Source organism: Pelodiscus sinensis, chromosome 20 (genome assembly GCF_049634645.1).
Source record: "Pelodiscus sinensis isolate JC-2024 chromosome 20, ASM4963464v1, whole genome shotgun sequence".
Taxonomy (NCBI): Eukaryota; Metazoa; Chordata; order Testudines; family Trionychidae; genus Pelodiscus; species Pelodiscus sinensis.
The window spans coordinates 26,011,655-26,034,238 of record NC_134730.1 but is presented as its reverse complement, the minus strand read 5'-3'; the positions used below and the strand labels follow the sequence as shown (position 1 = coordinate 26,034,238).

The following is a 22,584-nucleotide window of genomic DNA, read 5'->3' as shown; positions in this document are numbered from 1 at the left end:
CAAATGAAGAGAGGAAACGTTCATGCTTGTGAATGTTGCTTTTCTCGGGGCTTGGACAGGTTGGTTTTAACTTGGGCTCGGAATGAGTGAAGCCTTTTACCCATGTGTTGCTGGATAGTCAAGGCATGAGTCATCGGGCTGACTGCAGCAGGACTCATCATGTGCTTGCTTACGTTGGACCAGGGCCTTCCTGGAGTCTCTCTCATGGCTGGTTGGCTTTTCTCAGTAGGGTTGCCAGGTGTCCGGTATTGACCCGGATAGTCCGGTATTTTCGCCTCCTGTCCAGTAAAAAATTCAGAAAATACCAGACACCTAAAATGTCTAGTGTGTTCTGTTTTTTTCCCCTGCCAGGAGGTGAAAATACTGGACACCTGGCAACCCTACAACACACTCAGCAACTGGGCCCAGTCCCTGGCCCCCCCACCCCTGGGCTCCCGGGCCTCTGCCCCCGGATTCCCTGCTTACCTGGTTCTGCAGGGAAGCTGTCTTCTGGCTTGACCAAGAAAACAAGATGGCCACTGGCAAAAAGCCTAAAGACCTGAAGCAAGGGGAAGTAATGCCTTCCCTGGGTCTTAGTGCTCAACCTCTCCCTCTCCCTATTCTGACTCTGCATGCACTTAAAGGGGCCATGCTGTTTTAATGCTGTTCTATTTATTTATTTATTTGCTTGTTTGTTTATTTTATGTTTTGCTTAATAACTCTTGGGGTCCTTCCCCCCCTACAGAATTTTGAACCGGTGGGTTTTTTTTTACGGGGGGGGGGTAGTGTTTGGTATTTTTGGTTAAACTATCTGGCACATCTGTTTCTCAGCTCTTGTCACTGCCGTCTTGCTGGGTCTCACCTCGCCTGCAAAACGAGCACAACACGTGGCGTAGTGAGGCCAAGCCAATGTGTGCCACTGAGCTCATCTGTCACATAAAAAGCCATATGTAGGCCTGCAGGGGTTAAATTTGTATTCCTCTAGGCCAGCCATGAGCTCTGCTGGTGAAAATACCAGGTGTTCTTTATCAGATGGTCTTTATCAGTCGCAACTCTCTGTGTTTGCTAGCTGAGAGCCGAGTACGGGATAAATAACATGACCTCGGTTCTCAGCCCTGTGGGAACGTTGGAAGTGGCACTGGGCCAAGTCGCACACCCTCAGTAAACAGCTAGGCTGTGTCTACACTGGCAAGTTATTCCATAAAATCAGCCGCTTTTCCGGAAAAACTTGCCAGCTGTCTACATTGGCCGCTTGAATTTCCGGAAAAGCACTGACGATCTAATGTAAAATCATCAGTGCTTTTCCGGAAAAACTATGCTGCTCCCGTTTGGGCAAAAGTCTTTTTCCGGAAAACTTTTCCGGAAAAGGGCCAGTGTAGACAGCACAGTAGTGTTTTCCGCAAAAAAGCCCTGATCGCGAAAATGATAATCGGGGCTTTTTTGCAGAAAAGCGCGTCTAGATTGGCCACGGACGCTTTTCTGCAGAAAGTGCTTTTCCGGAAAAGCGTCCTGCCAATCTAGACGCGCTTTTCCGAAAATGCTTTTAATGGAAAACTTTTTCGTTAAAAGCATTTCTGGAAAATCATGCCAGTGTAGACATAGCCCTAAAGTATAAGATCACTGGGAGTCCCGCCCCTCTGTGAGTCTCACCAGGGACATAGACCTCGAAGGGTGCCCTGGATCCCCTCAACTGGAGCCACGTGCATTGCGGCCTGGTGTGAGGTGACCGGAATGGCACTCCCCACAGACTGAAGGGGTGTAAGTATTTCCAAGTGCCTGTTACTCTTTTATGCATTGCTGTGCCTATGCTAATCGGTGTATTACTTTGCAGTAGCTGTGTACCCATCTGGCAGTATTAAGCCTGTAAGAGTAGTGACATAGTGCGATTCATAAAAGCAACTATTCCTAATCGACTTTGTCTTGAAGCGAATCCACAACTCTGTTGGGCCTTGCCCCTGTGAGTTGACACCGTCTACCATGGCAGCCTGAACGGGGGCGAGAGGGCGTATTATGGGATGGCAGGTCCGCCACAGCTCCTGATCCGGATGAGGACTGGAAAACGGAGCAGGAGTCGGAGGGCTGGGGAGGCATGGGGTGCGCTCTCCGGACTGCTGAGCTCGTCAAGATCAGGAATGAACCTCACTCACCCCCCCGGGCACCCGCCAGTGGTCCCTGCGTTAAAAATCCCATGGGTACATCTACACCGCAATAACCTGTCCCTGGTGTCGAGTCTCAGCCGGGATCAGCAGATTTGGGCGTTGGGCTTTGGGGCTCAAAATTGCAGTGGAAACATACAGGCTTAGGCTGGTGTCTGAGTTCAGAGACCCCCCTGCCATACCCCGCACACACCTGGATTCTGCATCCTGCGTCCGAATGTCTCCACCGCAAGTTTTCACCCCAGGAGCCCACGTCAGCGGACCTGGGCCAGCTGCAGCCACGCCAGGGACTAGTATTGCCACGTAGACGCATCCTGCCAGACCCCGCTCTAAAGCAAAAACAGTCCCACTGCTTTTCCTCCCCCATCTCGGCTAGCCCGCCATGCCCAGATTAGCACCTGGCCCAAGACAAAAGACTGCATCCAGCCACCCCCGTTCCTCTCTTCTGCCGGAGCTGTCAATTCTGGGGATTTTATGATGGGTCTCATGGGACTGGGTTTCCTGGGGTCAAGGGATGGTCTGCAACTCTCCATCTTCATTAAAATAAAAAGGAAGTTTCTTGCCTTTATGGCTGTAGAGAAAAGGTTGAAAATGTGACCCAGGTGCACCTTAAAGACTAGAAGGCAATAAAAATAATTTTATTCTGTGCCCACGAAAGCTCATGATCCCATCTACATGTTTTGTTAGTCTTTAAAGTGCTGCCAGACTACTTGTTGTTTTTTAAATTCTTCCTGTTATAGACTAACCTGGCTACCCGTCTGACATTTTTATTATTATTAAATCTCATGATTTTGGGGGGCTTGATTTGTGTTTTTTATAATAGCTTCTGTATGTCCAGAGCCATACCAATGTTCCCTCTAACCTTTTCCATTTTGTGCGGAATAATTTTGATGTGCACCATGGCATGTGTGAACGTGCACCACCAGTAGAAACAAACAAACAAACAAACAAAAAAACCCAAAACAAACCAACAACTAGCAGTGGGGGCTTCGTATGTCAGCTGGGAAGCATTTGAATCTCCCCTGAGTGGCCACACTGTGCTGCTTTCTGTGTTGTACCAGAGCTGAGCTGAACTATAGGGATGTTCGGATCCCACTCAGAACTCAGCAGCTTGGTTCCCATCTATGAGTCTGACGGGAATCCTACCAAGCTAGGGCCCCCTCTCCAAACCTCAGCCCTTGTTTTTCCCTCAGGCGGTGGCCGCAGGAAGCAAGTGGACGTGTTCGTTGTCCTCTAGCTTTGGCAGCAAGGGGCCTGCCTCTCTCCAGCCTGCGTTTCTGCCGGTCCAAAGCTCAGGCAACAATATTGTTCAGTTTTGCACAAAATATGATCCCTCAAAGGGTGGCTTTGTGTGTCCCCACTCTCTGGTCTGGTCCAACAGAAAGCAAACAAGGACTCGGGTGGCCGAGAAGGCAGCTCGTAATATTTGCCCCTCGGCGGGCTTAGCTCCTTGATTCTTAGGGAGGAATTTTCTGACATTTCATTCACAATTTTTTTTGGAGCGGGGAGGCTGGGGAGAGGGCAATTAAATAACAATTTTCCCTCCCTGCCTTCCCCCCCCACATTTTTTCCATTGTGTTGTAAAACAGGGAGAGCCAAAGTTGATGACATCTTTATGAGGATGCCTCCGGTCAAGACTATTAGCATCTATTCAGTCTGCTGGAGGGGAATTTTTCCTCTCTTCCATCCCCCCGCCTTCCTCTTTGCGCACAGGCTGGGGGAGAATGACCTCGCGGCTGCTTTAATTCACCACACTTCTATAGTTTTGAATGGGACTGACTTGGCGAAAAAGGGTGGAGGGGAACAAGCGGGGGAGGAGGGGAGGGAAGGCGATTACATCACCAACTCAGCTGCTGATTGGCTGCCTGCCTCCCACAGAGGTGACATCATCTCTGCCCCCTTTTTTATTCTCTGCCCATCATTCCCTCCCTCCCCCTGGGATGCAAAGTTGCCAAGGCGACAACAAGTTTTCAGGCTTGCTGTCCAAAGGAATGGCTGTTCATTATATGTCTGACCTGGACTGGGGGAGACAGGGAAGGGGGGATCTGTGATGGGTGGGAAGTAGGTTTGGAAGCAACCCCAATCAAATAGCTATAGTTTTATGTTTTAAGAAGCTGGTTGACGTGAAATATGATGGGGAGGGCGATAACGGACAACATTTTAGGAAGACTTTTAGTTATGCATAAAAACAACTCAGTTTCCTCTTCACTCCAAGGTCTCTGCAGCATTAGGACGGCTCCCATTTGAAAAACAAAACTCCCGGCTGAGAATTTCAAGCAGATTTTTAGCAGAGGACTGCAGCCCTGTCCTACTTCAGAAATAAAAGGTACCCAGCATCATAGCCAAAGGTTTGAAATCTGCCTCACCAACCCAGCAATAAGTCCCTTCAAAATTCTGAGCTAACACCCATCAAAGCAAGTTGAATCCCTTTCGGAGCAATGTGGAGTTAAAAATCCAGCCCGACATTTAAAGGGGCATGGTAGCTTGAGATGTTAGCCAGGTTTTGAAAAGTGAGCGAAAAGTAACTGCCCGTCTCTTCTTCAGAAGGGACAATTTGCGCCCCTCTCCAATGCCAGTGCACATACATCCAGCTGCTGCAATTTGACTATTGTGTGGCGATTGGCAAACTCACTGCAACAAAAACTCTTCCCCTAGAATTGTCTTCTAAGGAGTAAAATTGGTTGAAGATAAACCATTTGCTTCCAAGCAGTTAACGTGTCTGGTTTTATTTCTTTACCGACTGGCCTGCTTGGTTACTGAGAAAGCAGAGAATCATACAACACTAGAACTGGAAGGGACGTTGAGAGATCATTGAATTCAGTGCCCTCACGGCGGGACCAGGGACCATCATCCCTGACTGGTGTCTGTCTAACCTGCTCTTAAAATATCTCCAGTGATGGAGATTCCACAACCTCTCCAGGCAACTGATTCCAGTGCTTAACCATCCTGACAGACAGGACTTTTTCCTAATGTCCAACCTAAACCTCCCTTGCTGCAGTTTAAGCCCATTGCTTCTTGTCCTATCCTCAGAGGCCAAGGAGAACAATTGCAAAACCAAAACAACCTCCCCCACCTCAAACCCTCAACTGTAGGCCAAATTTCTGAAGGCACAACTGTCGGGACGGTGGCACAGTTGAACAGACACCATTTTAACAGCACTGTTTGAAATACAGAGAGGATGGACTCCCTCTTCCCCTTCACAGGTTTGTCTTGGCTCATTTGGGCATCTTCTTTTTAAGCTTCTCTTGAGAGACTGAGCATAGAGAACAGAACGGGGCATGGAAGAAGCTGTTGAGGAATAGAGGTTTTTAAGTCTCGGCTTGACAAAGCCCTGGCTGGGTTGATTGAGTTGGGATTGGTCCTGCCTTGAGCAGGGGGCTGGACTTGACCTTCTGAGGTCTCTGCCAGCTCTATGGTTCTATGAAAGCTATTAAAGGGTGTCAGTGTGGTATCAATGCTAAGTGTGACCTGTCATGGTTCTTTCCCCTTTCTACGGGTGTCTCTGTTCCATGTACCACGGGAGGCGGGTCACAGATTTGCCTTCGCTGGCTGGGAACTGCAGTTGAAAATGGAAAGCCGAGTGGTGCGTCTTCTCTCCTGTATGGGTTGAGCGAGGGACGAGCTGGTCTGAGCTGGACCTGAGGAGATCTGGGACTTCAGCTACCAGCTCTTCAGTGCTCCCTATGCAACCTCGGCAAGCGATTTAATCGGTTAGGCCCCGGTGCCCTGGGCAGGGGCATCGGATGGGCTCGCAGAGTGGGGTCAGGGGTGAGGCATGAGGAGAGCCCCACAGAGCCATGGGGTGGGCCTGGATGCAAAGTGGGTCACAGCCCACTCAGGCCCACCTGTGGCTCCTCCTCTGCTTTATGCAGACCTCCTGTCTCGGGTCTGTGGAAATGACAGGGCTTGGAACTGAGCAGGCCTGGTGTTTCAAAGGGGGCTGTGGCTCCTGGCAGCTGGAGCGCCAGGCCCTTTTAAATCGCCGCTGGAGTGCTGTGCGCTCCGTGAGGCTCTGAGGGCTGGAGGGGGCGGGATGGAGGAGAGGGCTGGCTGCCCCAGCCCCACCCCTTCCACTCGAGGCCCCACCCCTTCTGGGGGAGTGGAGCTGCCCCCCCTCCACCTTGCCCAGGAGGCTGCACAGGCTGTCAGCTCCCCTGGGCTTGAGCCACAACAGGATTTGGGCTCTGCCCCATCTCCTCAGACCTGATACGTGAGTGCCTGCTGACCCTGAGTGTGTGGACGGAAAGGTGGCTTGGTTTCAACACAGAATCAGATCCCAGGGTTGGTGTGCAGTATAGCCACACCCGCTGAGCCTGATTATGGACTCACTTGCTAGCCTGTTCTGGACCTAGCTCGATTAACGTTAGTGTAGCTACGTGTACCCACAGGGCAATCACACCTCAGATGGCAGGTGGGACGCAGAAGGCCTCTGTTCCTCTTCTGGTCATAAATGGGCCCCACGGCCATGTCTGGTGAAAGCGCTTAACTCATCAGGAGACAGACTCTTCCTTTGGGCACGTCCGCACTAGAAAGTTTTACCAGGGGCATTTTGGCTGGTCTACGGCCACTGATGTTGTCACTTTGCTAATGCGCAGGTGGGCGTGGCCGCTATCACCGTGCATCCCCTCCGCAAGAGCTTGTCCTGCCAAAAGACACCCACCCCCTGGGTCCTTTTTGTCTCCTGTACTGCCTGCTACATTTTTACAGAGCTCTGTATGGGCACAATGGCTCCGTGCTGCTATTAAACAAATATTTAGCAATGACTAGAACTGGCCAACACTGATTCTTTTTTTCCCACTGGAGTTTTCACAAAGCCCTCCTCCCTTTTCTAATGATGCCTGAAATGAGAATAATTTGTTCGCCGATGTTTCAAATTTCACAGACGCGTTAGCTGGTCAAAAACATTCACAAAATATATTGGTCACAGTTTCATTCCATTCCCCCCCCCCCTTTCCTCCAAATAAAACCACATTCCTGCCCCTCCCCAAACAAAGCAAGTCCACAAGCTCTCCCTTGCCACGGCAGGTCCCAGGATAGTAGATAGACGAGAAGGGGAAGGTTGGGTCAACTTCTGCGGGAGACAGAGAGAGACAGGAGTTGGTCCAGTGAAAGATGTTACCTCCTCCTTTTTGTGTCACTAACCAGCTCTCATAAATCTCGGGTGGTGTTTACATGAGCCTTTTCCGGCCACTGGTACCACCCTCCAGCTCCAGTGGGGTAGTGCAGGCTGTTAAAACTGACGGCTGGGGGATTTTGTCTACACAGCTGCCTTTCCTATCACAGGCACATCTGTAGAGCCCTGCACGGATACACCGTGTGCAGCCCTATCCACAGAAATGAGCGGTAGCTATCTGGGTAGGCAGGTTCCTGTTCCCAGTGTAGGCTGCCAGAGACGGCTGGCCAGCAATTAAGACAGGCAGGCACCTGGGACTCATTAAGAACCGGCCTGCAGCAGCAGCCTAATTGGACACCTGCAGCCTGTTAAGGCCCGCTGGGCTGCTATAAAAGGTTTCCCCTCGGGTAAGGCAGGGGAAGGAGAAGAATGGTGGACCAGAGAGGAGGAAGCATGGGGTGGAGGAGAATGGAAAATGAATCCTGGGAGAAGTTCTCTTCTAGTGGCCCAGGAGGAGGTAATATGGGGAGCAGCCCAGGGAGAGGGGGGCTATTCTGTGGGGACAAGGGCAGGAGTCCCACTAGTGGCTGCTACCTAGGGCCCTGGGCTGGAACCTGGAGTAAGTGGGTTGGGCCGGTTTCCCCCAAACCCTTCTCACACCTGGTGGATGGTCCCTGAGGAAAAAAGGGGGCCTAGGACCACGGAAGAGTTTTTTTTTTTTTCCTCTCCCAAGCTGGTGCCTGCCCTATGTGAAAATGGCTCATTAAGCGGGGGACCTTTGCTTCTGGGAGAAACAAGAGGCAGTGGAAGGGTCACCACGAGCCTCTGAGGCACACTAAAAAGCCACCCGGGAGCGCAGGACCCAGGGCATATGGCCAGAGCTCTGCCACGGTAGCTATTCACAAATTTGCAGTAGTCTAGGTACAAAATCTGTATCTGTATGAATGAGCTGAGGATAACTGCATTCACGTCCACGAATATGGATACCCGCGGGCATAAAGAGGAGATCCACGGATTTGCAGGGCTCTAGGCATCTGTGCTAGTGGCGGCAAAGCTGAAGTGGCAAAGTCTGCTGTAGCTGAGTGCTCACAGACCTTTGCAGATGAGTGGGACAAATTTTCAGGCGTTCAGACCCTTCCCTAGTAAAAAATGGTGTTGCTTTATTGCATTTTAGTTAACATCCTAATGTGCACAGGGCACTTTTATCAGGTTGAGGGAACCTAGCCCAAGTCTACACTAGGGAGTTGTTCAAAATAACCCCCCTTATTTTGAAATAATAAGCGCACCGTCCACACGACCAATCCCGTTATTTTGAAATAGGCTGTTTTTTTTCAAAATCTGTTCTCCTGCTTTCCTCGGGGGGGGATAACGCTTGTTTCAAAATAGGTATTTTGAAACAACGGTCATGTGGATGCTCCGCTGCTGCTATTTTGAAATAACGACCCTCCAGAGTCATTAGAAGTAATTACTCCCCAGTGCTTCCTGGCGTTAAGTCGAGGTAGCGTGTCCACGGTAACGGAGCCTGCCTTGGAGTAATTTTGAGGCTCCTTTGTAGCGGGGACACGTTAGTCTGATTTTGAAACAAAAGACAGGACTATGCAGCACTTTAAAGACTAACAAGATGGTTCATTAGATGACGAGCTTTCGTGGGCCAGACCCACTTCCGCAGATCGTCTGACCCACAAAAGCTCATCACCTCATAAACCGTCTTGTTAGTCTTTAAAGTGCTGCATAGCCTTGTCTTTTGTTTCAGCAAGACCAGACTAACACGGCTACATCTCTATTACTATTCTATTTTGATTTTGTTATTTTGGGAGTTATTCTTTCACATTGAATTATTTCAAAATAATTTCCTCGTGTAGACTTGTTCCTCGTGTTTACCTCGACCCTTTAAAGTGTTAAAATCACAACTGCCTTGTCCGCACTAAGATTTGACCACACACTGGCTAACGTGATAATCCTCTTCCCCGACTGCCTCCTGGTGTGGCTGCCCCCTGAGTGGGAAGCGGAGAATCCAGAGCTGCAGGTTTGCTCTTCCCTAGCTGTGGTTTCTGGCAGGGCTTCTCTTGACACTCGGCAAGGCATTTTTCATTTGTTATATAATGGGTGAGCATGACTAATGAACAATTAGGCTGGATGTGTGTGAACCTCCACAGAAAAGGCCTCCGAGCCTCCTGAAGAGGATGATGCAGATAAATGATTTCCTGCCTGTCTAGTTGCCAAGGCTGAGCTGGCGGGGTTCTGTCAAGAAATAGCTAGCAAGCTGCAGGAACGTAGGGGAGGGAACTGATTGCTAAGGACTTGCTACTGCAAGGGGCCATGCGCCGTCCGTTTCCACCACGCCTCGGGGCAGTGGAATGTTCTCCATCCTTTGCAGGGTCAAGACTTAAATGCCAGCAGATTTGTGGTGTGTGTGTGTGTGTGTGTGTGTGTGTGTGTGTGTGTGCGTGCATGTGTGGGAGTAGGGAGGGGGTGTGGAAGGACATCAGCAGGACGGGCTAGGACGGCGTGTCCCTGATGCTACTGTCAAGAGAGTGACTCAGGCTCTGCTGAAGTGGAAGGCTTTTGACAGGCTGCTGCTTTTGTGTGGCAAGAGAGGTGATTAGCCGTGTTCAAATAACCAAGACGGGATTACGAACCAGGGCATGGCTTGAGAAGTGCCTTCCCCCAGACTTGCTGAAAGGGGGGTTCATATTGTGTTCATTTGCCTAGCACGGCAGCTCTCCACCTTTCCAGTGTACCTGACCCCTTTCAGGCGTCTGACTTGTCTAGCATCCCCCCAACTTTTACCTCACTTAAAAATGGCTTCCTTTTCCATTTTATCATATCCTCTACTATAAATGTTAGAGAGTTTGTCTGTTGGTGAGTTTGATCAAGAACTCCTCCTAACCGGTAAGAGCTAGGACCACCAAATTTGGTATGCAGCTTCCTCTTATCATAACTTAAAGCCAGGCCAGGGTTCGGTTGTGCCAGGGAGCCTGGATGTGCCTGGAATGGGATTGGTTCTCAGAACTCTATACAGAAAAAAGACAATCACCATATCAAGCACACCTCAAAGTTAACATAGTGTATGGAGATAGACCATCTCCTAGAGCAGGGAGAGACCTTAAGAGGTCATTGAGTCCAGTCCCCTGCCCTCACAGCAGAGCTATGTACCATCCCTGAGAGATTTGCCCATGGCCTCCTCAAGGATTAAATAGCCTTGCTATTTAGCAGACCAATGCTCAAACTACTGAGCTATCACTCTCCCTTCCATCACTGAGCACCTGTTGAAAGAGATTGAACCAAGATGAGTCAGAACTATAAAATGAACCTGGAATAGGACTGCTTCTCAGAAAAGAGATAAAACAAACACTGGGAATAGTGCTTTGTTTTGGCAAAGCTAAATCAATGTTTAAAGGTTGGAAACTAGAAGATCATGTTATGCCATTTTGTTAAAACATAGAAAATGATAAAAGTTTATTGGACTGAAGAAAAAATACACTTCATGGAATGCTCGTGTAAAAACTTTTGCTTTTGCTAAGATTAACTACATAAACATAACACTGTAGTTTTGAAAAATGCAATCATTTCAATAAAGCATGTACATTTTCCTTTATAAAAAAAAATAGAGTTGAGAACCCATGTAAAACTACTAATAAAATCAAGTAGAATATAAGTATTGTACTTACCACTCATCAGTGTATATAGTCTCTAGAACAGCATGAATTGTATGAAATTTTAGTTTGTATGGACTTTGCTTGTGCTTTTGATGTAGCCTGTTGTCAAGAGGCACATATCTTAATGCATCCTCTGGAAGGCGACTGTATAATACATACCCCTGGTTAAGAACCATAGCTCTAGAATAATGGTGCCACATCGTTCTTGACGCTGGGCCGATACATACGAGGGAGTCCCTGCCCCCAAAAGCTTACAATTTAAGTAGCCAAGAAAGACAAAGAATGTTAACCCCCATTTTTACAGATGGGGGAGGGGTGAAGTTGCACAGATCAAGTCAAAGGGGTTTGGAGACTGAACCGATAGAGATGCAGAGTCTGCCCAGATTCATATTTGGGGGACTCCGTTATTCTATTCCCTGCTGATTGTGTGCCACTTCTGTGACGGGGGCCGGAGGGAGATGGGGGATGAATTATGTGACTTCCCCCACATCAACAGTACTGATGGGAAAGGAATCATCTGGCACCTGTTTTCCCCCATCCCTCTTTCTTCATTGCTACATATTTGCCGCAGCCCCTAGTCAGAGCCAAGACTGGAGTGCTCCCTCCTGTACCTGGCATTAGCTCTGTCACAGGGCGCTGAGCCGTGCGCCATGGTCACCACAACCTGGAATCAGGTGTGATCCATCCGGTTTCGTACCTTGCTGCTGCTTGTGAGGAATTCTGGGGAGCTCTGGGAGGAGGAGATGGAAGCCATCGCATGACAAAACATTTGACAGACTTTGAACTTGGGGTGCAGGAGAGGCTGGGTTCCCACCATGACTCAAGACCTTTTGAGACAACCCAGAGCAGATCTGTGGTTCAGCTGCGAAGGCTGGACGGGACCTTGTCGGTTTCGGTGTGAAACCAGAGAGGCGTTCGGCACTTTGGAACTGTTTTGCTTGGCGTTTGGGAGCGGGGGATGGTGAAACCCCAAACTCAGGCCTTGGGGGCGGGAAATGGAGGGGGAAACGAAAGAAAAGGCTGGCCTGAACCACTGAGACCCCAAACCATTCAGCTAGGTGGAGACAGAGAGACGAAGGTCTGATTCTATTTTTGCCTTGCACCAGTGAAAGACAAAAGCCACTTCATGGCCCTTCAGATTTCAATTGCTTCGTATAAAACCCTGTAATACCTTCAGAGAACCGAGGGAAGAGGTGGAGAAGGGGAGGGAAAACCTCGTCGTTTTCACCCCCTGGCATTACTAAGCAGCTGTGTCCTGAAATTCACAGACCAATGGGGAGAATTTTGTTGACCAGGAAGAAAACAGTTGAGAATCTTTGGCGGAAACATGGCTGGGATCAACATGGGGTGGCGGGGGTGGGGGTGGCAGAGTTTTTTCATGTCTGGCCTTAGCGCTTCAGTTTGCCTTTAGCAAGTGCCTCGCTCCCTGTCTAATTCAGACTGTGGCCTTGGGAGCCGGATGGGAAGCTGGGAGGGAGCAAGATTTGCCAGTGCAAAAAGGAGACTGAGATTATCTGGTTAAAGGCAGGGGGAGTTGGTCGTTAGATGCTGTGTTTTTGGAAATCCTGCTGTAGTTAACTTTCTCCTGATTTAATAAGAGGACTCTGGGGGGGGGGGGGGGGGGGGGGGAGGGGGGAAGGACAGGGAGGAAAGGACTTGGTGATGCTTTTCCAGGGCGATGTAGAGATGGATGAAATTAAAGCGCAGAGCACAATGGTGGTAATACACCCAACGGGGCCCTGTTTAGTCTTGAGAAAAGAGGGCCAAGGGAGGGGCTGGAGAACACCCTTTGAAAAGGGCCCCCGGCAAAGTGGGTTTTACCCACCAAAGCTTATGCCCGTGAGAATTCCAGGTGCCACAGGGATCCCCGTTGCTTCTCCAGTCACAGATCGGCTACCTCCCGAGGTTAGCCTTCAAGTAGGTGAAGACAGAGCAGCTGACAGGACTGCCGGGCCCCTGGGCGAGGTGAGTGTGGGGGCCCGCTCAGCACTTCCAGATGGGGCAAGACCTCAGGCAGAGGGGGCAGGCCTGGGCGGCCAACCCCCCCATGCCACCCACCCCCAGCGGCCCGCAAAGCAGGCCGGAGTGTGCCGCACAGGGCTCTGTAGTCAGGTGACACTCCTGGGGTAAGTCTTTCGAATTGCCAGGCCCCGGGGAAATTATCCCCTTTGCTCCCCCTGTCAGCAGGCCCGCGGGAAGGGCTGTTCTAGAAAGGATGGGACTCTGTTGCTCTCCAGGTCCACTGAAGGCAGGGCAAGAAGCACTGAGCTTAATTTGTAGCATGGGGCATTTTTGTTAGGTGCCAGGAAAAACCCTGCTGTAAGGCCACGTCGGCGCCGGAGCTCCTACCCCAGCAGGAATCCCCCTCACTGGCGGTTTTGAAGAACAAGTTAGACCTGTTGGGGCTGGTCTAGGGAGACTTGGTCCCACCTCAGTGCAGGGGGGCTGACCCCTGGAGGGTCCTTCCAGCCCAGTGATTCTGAGATGCGACGATAAGCCGAGGAAGAAGCCAAGAAGCAGGTGACATCTGAGGCGTGGGCTGCTCTCCTCTTGTGGCTTCCGGACGCACAGGGGAAGCAGGCCAAAACGTGCCGTGCAGGACTCGAGAGGGCTGGGTTCTCTTCCTGGCTCTGCTTGTTGAGTGACTGTGGGCCAATCATGCTCGCCGTTCTGTGCCTCAGTTTCTCTATCCGTCAAGAGGATATAGTCGCCTCAGAGGGCATATCCTGGGCTTGCAAGGCTCCCAAAAGGCCAAGGAGCTGGGGGAGAAAAGAGGGTGGTAAGCAGTGGTCTGATTTGAGCTGCAGAACTGTCATGAGAAGGGAGGTGGATACGAATCGGAGACAGGGCGCAGGGTCCTGGATGATGAACCATGCAGCCTTTCAAAACTACCCAGAAGGCGTGTAGGGGAGGTGGGGGGAGGAATCCTGAGCTGTAAATTGGCATGACTCCCTTGGCTTTAACTGAGCTAGCTTGATTTACACCAGCAGGGCATCTGGCCCTGCATGGAGGTGCTTTGGGGAAGGGGCTGGGTTAGGTGTAATCTCTCCTGGGAAGGTCTTTCCTCTGCCACTGCATTTCTGGGCCCTGGTGGCCAGCTTCCGGACTCTTACCTGCAGCCAGCGCAACTGAAAAGGAGATGGGATGGGGTGGTGTCGGGATCCCACCTGCCTTTCACCTGCTTCTCCCGTGCAAGAGGACTGGTGCAAAAGGCACCCTCCTCCCCAGCAGCACTGGCCCATTGCTCGCAGTTAATCCGTCCTCCCGGCAGAGAAAGGGTGGGAGGAGAACCCAAACTGACAAGCCTGGGAATCTGGACGGCTATTCAGCAGTAATGATCCGCCTCAAGATGGAGTGAAAGCGGGGGCCGGGAGAGAGGGGAAGACCCAGGCAGGAAGGCAGCTTTCCAGGGGGAGAGTGCTCCGGGGCGGGGGGCTAACTCGAGAGGCGAGTGCATGCCTGCTCGGAGTCGGGGGAAGATGAGGGTCTAAAAAAGGAGAGTGCAGGCCAGTGGGGGTGGGGAAAGGAGGAGACGGCACTAGGAGCAGAAAAATAAAGAGTTGAGAACAAACTTGGCTGAGACCTGATGCTTTGTCCCTGCATCAGACTGTGTGGGGAGAGGGGGGAGTGAAAAGAAGCTGAGAAAATGTGACAGGCCAAAGGTTTTCCATTGGCAGAGGCTTTGTGCTGGTGGGACTGGGCCAGGTTAAGGGATGGGCACGGCCCTGCTATGACACTGCTGATCTTGTGCTCCGTATCGGAGGCAGCAGCACTGGGCGACAGGCAGCTGGTCTGCGAGGGGAGCTGGTTTTTAAACTGGCTCCCCTTGTGGACCAGCTCCTGCCTGGCACCCCACACTGCTGCCTCTGTTTTAGAGTGGCAGGGAGCTCCATTGGGAGCAGGGCCGGAGCACACTAGTCAGGTAACTGATAAAAATTCCTGAGGTTAATCGACTAATCAATTAACTGATATTTAACATCCCTAACTGGGAGATGCCTCTCAGAACAGCAGCTAGTCCTCTGGCTACTTGAGAGAGGCCCACGGACTCCTTGGTGGGAAATGTCGATCTTTCTCGACTACCTTCCCTCCTAAAGATTCCGTGTGGCTAGCGACTCGCATAGGAACACAGAGGTAGAAGCCGCAGCCTAAGCTGTAAAGTTTGGATCCATCCAGGGTCTTCAATCCCAGCGTTCTGCTTTAGGCCTCCCACTAATGTACATTCACCACCCATCACTGAAATGCAGCCACCTCTGGGGGAGAAAGCTGTCGTGGGTTCGCAGGGCAGAGCAATGCCATGGAATGATTTGTTTCACGGCCATACGTTGTGGACTCAGCTGAGATTGTGGCCATTTAACAGAGAGCTGTGAAACAGCAACAGAAAAAATGTGAAGAGCCGTGCCAGAACTGTCAAGCAAAAAAAAAAAAAAGAGGCTGCCCCTTTAAGAAATAATCTTAGGCTCCTGTCAACAGCCACCATCTTGGCTGCCATTTTGAATCGCTGCCCCGGGGAGCTCGGGGGGGGGCAGTTTGGCAGAGACACAGGAGTGGCTTCGCGAGCCACGCTTTTGGGGGAGAAGAGCCGCATGCTGCTTGTGAGCTCCGTGTTGGCCACCCCGGTGCTAGGCGTTCTGTGCAGGCACTGGTGGAACCGAGCCCCGAAATAAGCAAGAAGGGGAAAATGGTCAAAATGATGTCCCATAGCAGGTTAGCTGTGAAGCTAGGCCTTAAACCTGCTTCTAGCATCTCCACTCCTCTGCTCTAGCCACTAGACCACGCTACTTGCAGCAAAACAGGTTGGGCCAGGAAATGAAGAATGACATCTCCTGTTGGAAACCCAGGCAGAGTTAAGTTACTCAGCTTGTAATCTGGCCAGGACCCTGAAACTAGCAGAAACAGTCCTAACTGACATCAAGTAGTAAAGAGCATAGGCACGTCTCCAGCAGCACACCCGCTGGTTACACCCTGCGGGGGTATCGGCTCTGTATGAATTGCCCATCCGGCTCCCTGCAGCAACCTGGTATGCATTGGAGGTTTCTCATTCCAGTAGGTCGACCCAACCTAGCTTAGCTATGGAGATTCAGCAAACCGCTAAAATGGTGTGGAGCCATCAAAGAGATGTGCTCCTCTAGGAGAACGTGCCTGGTTCGAAGTGCTGATCTCTTCTCAGGATTCTGTTCACAGGAACTGGGGGGGGAATCTTTATCTAGGTTTTGAGCCCCACCCTGGTCTTGTTTCTAGATCACATTTTCTTTCTCTAAAAATATTTTAAATTTGAGGAGAGGGATTTCAAAGGTGTCTTACGGCATGTCTACATTAGGAAACTATTTCAAAGTCGATTTTTAGTTAATTTCTGAAATAACAAAATTGAACTAGAGTGGACACGCTATGAGGGAGGCTTGAAATTAGTCCGAGGCAGGCTCCGTTCATGTGGATACGCTATCTTGGACTTTATTCCCCAGTGCTTCCTGGGGCTCTTAGTTCAAATGACTCTGGGGAGTCGTTATTTCAAAATAGAGGCATTGGCGTGTCCACACTAACACCATTTTGAAATACTGTAACTATTTCAGAATTAGCATCATTTCCCGAGGAAAACAGGAGTGCCGACTTCAAAATAAGCAGCCCGTTATTTTGAAATAATGGTCCTGGTCGTGTGGATGCTCCGCTTATTAAATCGACCTAAAGGGGGTATTGCCAAATATTAAGCCCTGGTCTACACAAGGGCTTTGAAGTAGAGGCCCAAAGTTTACTGAAGCGCCGTAGAGCCTGACCATTCCTCTCCAAGGTTCCTTTGATAGCCCCAGACGGATAGTAAGTTTCGCAAGTTTGCTTGAGCGATCTCGGTACGTTCACACTAAATCTTCAAAACAAACAGAACCAGGTAATTAGTAAATGACCCATCCCCCGCCGTTTGACCCAACCTTTGGCATTTGGAGAGTTAGGGACACTGGGAGCGTGGGGTTGCATCCCTGATCATCTTGGCATTGACAGATAAAATCATGGAGATTAGATCCATTTCCTTCTTGGACATTAAAAATAAAACACAGACTTGAGCAATAACCGCAGGTGCAGACTCACCTACAGTTTGAAAACTGAATTATGTACTGGATTTCATAGTAAGTAAACATCGAGGGCAAGGATGGGGACTCTAATGCGGCCTTCGAGGCTCAGGGGGCTGGAACACACAATCAAGTAGCCCAGCCCCCTCCCCCTGCCCCCCATGTTCTGGCATGTGAGTGGGATTTAGGGAGTGTCTTTCTCGTTTGGCTTGGTGTGTGTGTTTCTTTTGCTCCTCCTCCCTCCCCGACTGATTGATTTATTTTTTTTCCTGTGTGGTCAGCGGCCCTGGCCCAAAAAAGGTTCCCCTGTTCTAGAGTGAGGTTCCAATGGCGTACGTGAAATGCTAACCCAAGAATGAAAGTGGCAAGTGACCATGAATAAGTGGCTAATGTTGATTTAACTTCCTGACAGATCCCTGGATAAAAGAATAGCAAGACATACCAATAGAATGTACACGGCAAAATAAATACATAAATAAATAAAACATTCAAAGTGTTGAATGCAATTTAAGTAACCATCTTAACTTTTTGGAGGTTTAGATGAGGGGAGTGATGCATAGTTTATTCCTGAGATCCCTAGCTTTGCTAAAACCTGCAGAATAGATGCCGTGAAAAAGCCAGGGTTAAAACTCTCTCATTCTGATCTGCAGTTCTTCCCTCCGCTCACTGGACTACCGCTGTGCAACAAATTGTAGTTAAATATTGCAGATTTTCCTGTGCTCCTGTTGGCTGCTTTTTCAGAGCCTAGCCAACAAAGAGGCAGAAATGTGACATTGAGAAACATTCTGCAAAACCAATGCACTCGCTTGCTTTGTTTACCTTGTGGCTGGGCATATATATAAAACACTCTTGAAAATTTAGTTTTCCCCCATGTTTTGTATGCATAAGCTGGGCTTGCTTAGCAAAGGCAAAGCCTGCTTCCTCGGATTAAAACCCCCCGTAAGTGCATAGCTCACCAAAAGGTCCTGCCACACACGCTAGCTTTTGAGTTGATACAGTCCCCAAAACCTTGCTTTGAATTTCTATTTTGTAACCAATGTGGGCACACCTGCCCTAAGACAGGTGTAGCTTAGATCCGTCCACACTCGACTGCGCCTTTCTGGTGAATTTCAACTTTGAAAACCAGGAGGCTTCCTTCTTTCATCTTAATATTAGGGCTACACCAGAGAGAATCCTACAATATCCAGCAGATTCAGGAACCTGGAAGCCAGGCCTGTGAAAAGTGTGTGTGTGTGTGTGTGTGAGTTGGCTCTGTGTCCCTTCCCACGGGGAGGCTGTGGAGTGCAGTGAGTTTTCGGAACTGTATGTTCCCATTCCAGTGTGCGCTGTGAATGGAGCTTTCACCCTGCAGGAGCTAATCGCCGTATGAGTCACACTCCCCTCGTTTATAGTTTATACGGGGTATAATTACAGTGGAGACAGGAGCACACGGGCTATGCCAGGGAGCTTTGTGTACCAAGTAAAAGGAGGTGGAAAGTGATGGGTTGACCTGATAGGGGCCTGGCTCAGAGGGCTGGGACAAAGCCATCCAGCTTGTGCAAACCCCGCCTGCTGTACTCTGGGAAGGTGGAGACCTACATCGGCGCTCTCTGCTGAGTGGGTCTCCCATCATTTAGTGGGTGAGAATGAACTCAGCCCATGTGGTTTTCAGGGCACTGACTCTCTGCAGTGGTCGATTAGCTACTGGGCCAACGGGCCCTGACCAAATGGGGGGGGGCCCATATACGGACCCACGCTGCCTGCCCCATGCTCCTGCTGGGGGTCAAGGCATAGGGCCCTGCCCTGTTCTGCCTGCCTGGTATTGCTGCCAGGAGCATGGGTGTTGGGCAAAAGTAGGGCAAGCTCCCAGCCCAAGCCCCGCCCCTTCTGTTCAGACCCCGCCCTACAGGATCCAAGTTGTCTCAGTAGGTGTTCTGGGGGCGGGGCCAGGTTGGCAGTCTGGGAAGTCTGTGCCCTCCCCCTCCTATTATACTCTCTGCCCCTGGGGGGAAGCCTCTGCACCCCACCCCATTTCCCTGGGAAGAGTGTGTGTGGAGGGGGAGGGGGACTATAGGCAGAGGCTCCCACTTGTTCTGGCCCAGGGTCTCACAATCAGGGGCGGCCCGTCCATATAGGCAAACTAGGGGGTCGCCTCAGGCGCCAAGTTAAATGGAGCACCAAATGGTGGCGCAATATCATTGAGGGGTTGGGAGGTGGGGGCGCCGATTGTGTGGTTCGCCTCGCGCGACAGTTGCTGGCAGCTCGTCTAGGGCCGCCCCTGCTCACAATCGCTTAATCCGCCTCCGTCTCTCTTGGCAAACCTAGCACATAATGCGCCTCTCTATCCCCCAGACTCAAACCTGAGGTCTGCAGTCCAGACAGCTCTGAAAACTGACCTGCCAGCAGGGGGTGCTGCGGAGTGACGTGAGCCTTGCGACCCCTGTGTCCTTCCCTGCTCGGAGAGGAAAATGACAGACTCTCTCCGAAACGGATTTTTCCGTTCTAGAGCTCACACGACCCAGCTCAGGAGAAATCCAGTGTCGTTTCCCAGGCATCTAAGGGACAGCCTGAGGAAATATCAGATGAGCGTCCTTGTGTCAGACTCCCTTCGAAGCGCCGATGCTCCCTCTCTCCTTTGGTTGTGTAACAATCTAAGCACTGAGCGGGGGCTTGGCTACCCTCTTCCAAGTGGGCCCCGCACAGCTGTGAACATCAGGTGTGCGCCGCGTTCCATGCTGTCGTCTCAAGCGATGCACTGGGAATGCAGAGCCCCCTCTCCCTTTTCTCCTTCTTCGGCGCTACAATGACTAGGGTAATGAAAAACGGCGAGGTTCCTCTCCCCACTCTGAATAGAAGCTTTGTCTTTGCAAAGAAATGACTTGAAACCTATCCGGGGAAAGGCGATTGTTATCGGAAGGCTCCTGAACTGTTTGGATCCTGACTTTGTTAGGGATCTTGTAATTTAAACTTCAACCCGCTTATTAGAAATTTGAGATAATAGTTTAATAATAAAAAAGCAGGCTTTTTTTCTCATTCCCTGCATTCCTGTCCTCTTCTTTCTCTCAGCCGCTTCAGAGGTTGAATCAGCCAACCCCATTTTCTCCCCTTTGCTTTCATGATTATTATTATTATTATTTATTATTTTAAACCTCACCAGACCAAATGCCTAGATAAGTCTTTGGTAGGTCTCAAAGAAACATCACCCAAGGCCCAATCTTCAAAAACCCACTGGGGGCCATGGATCAGTCCCATCAAGTATTAAAGGGGGGTGGAGAGAGAATCTCTGTCTGTCTGCTGGGTGGGAGAGACAGAATTCAAAAGTCTGATTTGTTCTTAGTTCAGCCAGACCATTCAGCCCATCCCCTTGCTAGGCAAAAAGCCTGTTTGAAATCTCTGTGTTACAAGAAAAAGACCTTTCTCTGCTTAGGACGGTTTCTAGAGGTGAGAGAAATTCATAGTCCTGCCGGCCCCCGGGCTCCATTCTTGCTCTGTTCCTCCCCTGCCCACAGCCCCATAGGTTTGGGGTGTTCTTTTTTTTTTTTTTAATAGATCTCATTAGCTCCTTCCAAGAAATTCCACTCAGCAAATTCTCCCATCTGAGCAGCAGCGTGCTGGCCCCCCTAAATGCACAGAGCCAACGTGTTTGGACATGTGCCGTTTGTGTTCGCTCGCCCGCTGGCCTGTCTCCTAACATGACACAGTGGTCAGTCACCGTAACCTATTTGTATTAAAGTGCAAACCAGAAACCCCCCGCTGCGTCTGAAATTTGTAAGAGGAGGAGGGCTGGGTGGCATACACTATAGGTCCCCGGGGTCTTTTTATTTGATGTGGGTGGGCAGGGAGCACATCAAAATGAGTTCTGCTGTGTCTTGACTTCCTGCGGCTTGCTCCGATTAGCACATGTAGCTGGACACACTCGGCCCGTTGCTGGGAGTGCAGTGCCAAAGGCCTTTGTCTGCCGAGATCGAAGTGGCTTCCAAGGGCGTAAGAATGCAAACAGTTGAGGAGACGGAGGAGGAAGTGCCACTGGGGTGACTTGTGTGGGTGTGGGACCGACCAAGACGGAAACCAACCAAGCAGACACATGTTGATCTCTGAGCTCTTTACTTTTAATCCGGCTCCTTCTTTGCTGCACCCAGTAATAAGGAACATAAAAATGACCAGGCTGGCTCAGATCAAAGGTCCATCTAACCCAGTGTCCTGTCTTCTGACAGTGGCCAGTTCCAGGTGCCCCGGAAGGAGTGAACAGAACAGGGAATGATCACGTAATCCCTCCCATCACCTATTTCCAGCCCCTGACAAACAAAGGCTAGGGACACCATTGCTGCCTCTCCTGGCTCATAGCCATTGATGGACGTAACCTCCACGAATGTATCTAGCTCTTTTTAACCCTGTTAAAGTCCTGGCCTTCACAACGTCCTCTGGCAAGGAGTTCCACAGGTTGACTGTACCCTGCCTGAAGAAATACTTCCTTTGGTTTGTTTAAAAACTGCTACCTATTCATTTTGTTTGATGACCCCTAGTTCTTGTGTTATGGGAACACGTTATGGGAATAACTTTTCCTTATTCACTTTCTCCCCACCAATTATGGTTCTATCATATCTCCTCGCTCTTAGTCTCCTCTTTTCTAAGCTGAAAGTCCCAGTTTTTTCATCTCTCTTCATATGGCAGCCGTTCCAAACCGCTCATTATTTCTGTCGCCTTTTTCTGAACTTTTTCCAATTCCAATATATCTTTTTTTGAGATGAAGCAACCACATCTGCACGCAGTATCCAAGATGTGGGCGTCCCATGGAATTATACTGCAGCAATAAGATATTTTCTGTCTTATTCTCTATCCCTTTTTTTCCTGATTGGGCTTTTTCCCAGCCCCCCCCTTGGGAAGATTGTGAAGTGGGCTGCAAACACTCATTGGATTGAAACAACGTGCCCGTGAGGCTGATGCGGATTCAACCCATTTTCTAGACTGGCGCATGGCAGCAGAGAGGTTAAACAAGTTGACCGAGGTCATGCAGTAAGCTAGTGGCAGATTTGAGATGGGGGAAATCTGGGCCCCCACGCTGGTGCTCTAAGCACATAGACCGGCACGCTCTCTCATTGGAGGGTTCAGCTTGTTTGCACATTACAGAGCCAGACTGTCAATCCAGCAGCTATTAAAATTCCCCAGAGTTTGGACTTCATTTTGGGCTGCTCTGAACATGTTGGCTAAGTGATTTGAACCCTTCCCCCCCCCCCCCCCCAAATAAAGACATCCTTAATTATCTTAGACTGTTCCATCCTTCTCTGATTGAGACCCAGTTAAAAGGATGGAAAATAGACACACAGCTCATGCCTGCTGTTTTTTTGTGCCATGTTCCTGTTCTCCAATGCAAACTTTTCTGGTTTTGGACTACTTAGCAGGCTACAGACTGCAAGGCTTATGTTACAGGGATGGGGAACCTAAGACCTGGGGGCCGGATGCAGCCCCTGGCTTGCCTGGATCTGTCCTCCAAAGCTCAGGGATTCCCCCCTGGAGCCCCCTAGGCTCTGGGGTGCATGGGCAATGCAGGCGTGTCTTTCTTCTCTGTCCGGGGCAGCCTGAGTAAGGGTTTGTTTTGTTTTCTTGCGGGGGGGGGGGGGGGGGTTGCTTCTCACTTGTGTGCA

At 50.3% G+C, this 22,584-nt stretch overlaps 1 long non-coding RNA gene across 3 annotated transcripts in view; it reads left to right on the top strand.

The window, feature by feature from the left end:
* Positions 1–6,274: 6,274 nt before the first annotated feature.
* The window catches only part of LOC112544943 (uncharacterized), a 195,724-nt gene continuing 179,414 nt past the window's right edge, over positions 6,275–22,584 (top strand). For 2 of the 3 annotated variants that reach the window (XR_012896923.1, XR_012896922.1), the window contains exon 1: positions 6,281–7,765. This is a non-coding gene — a long non-coding RNA (uncharacterized LOC112544943). Of the gene's footprint in view, positions 7,766–22,584 lie in introns of all 3 variants that reach the window. The other variant, XR_012896921.1, reaches the window with a different exon arrangement.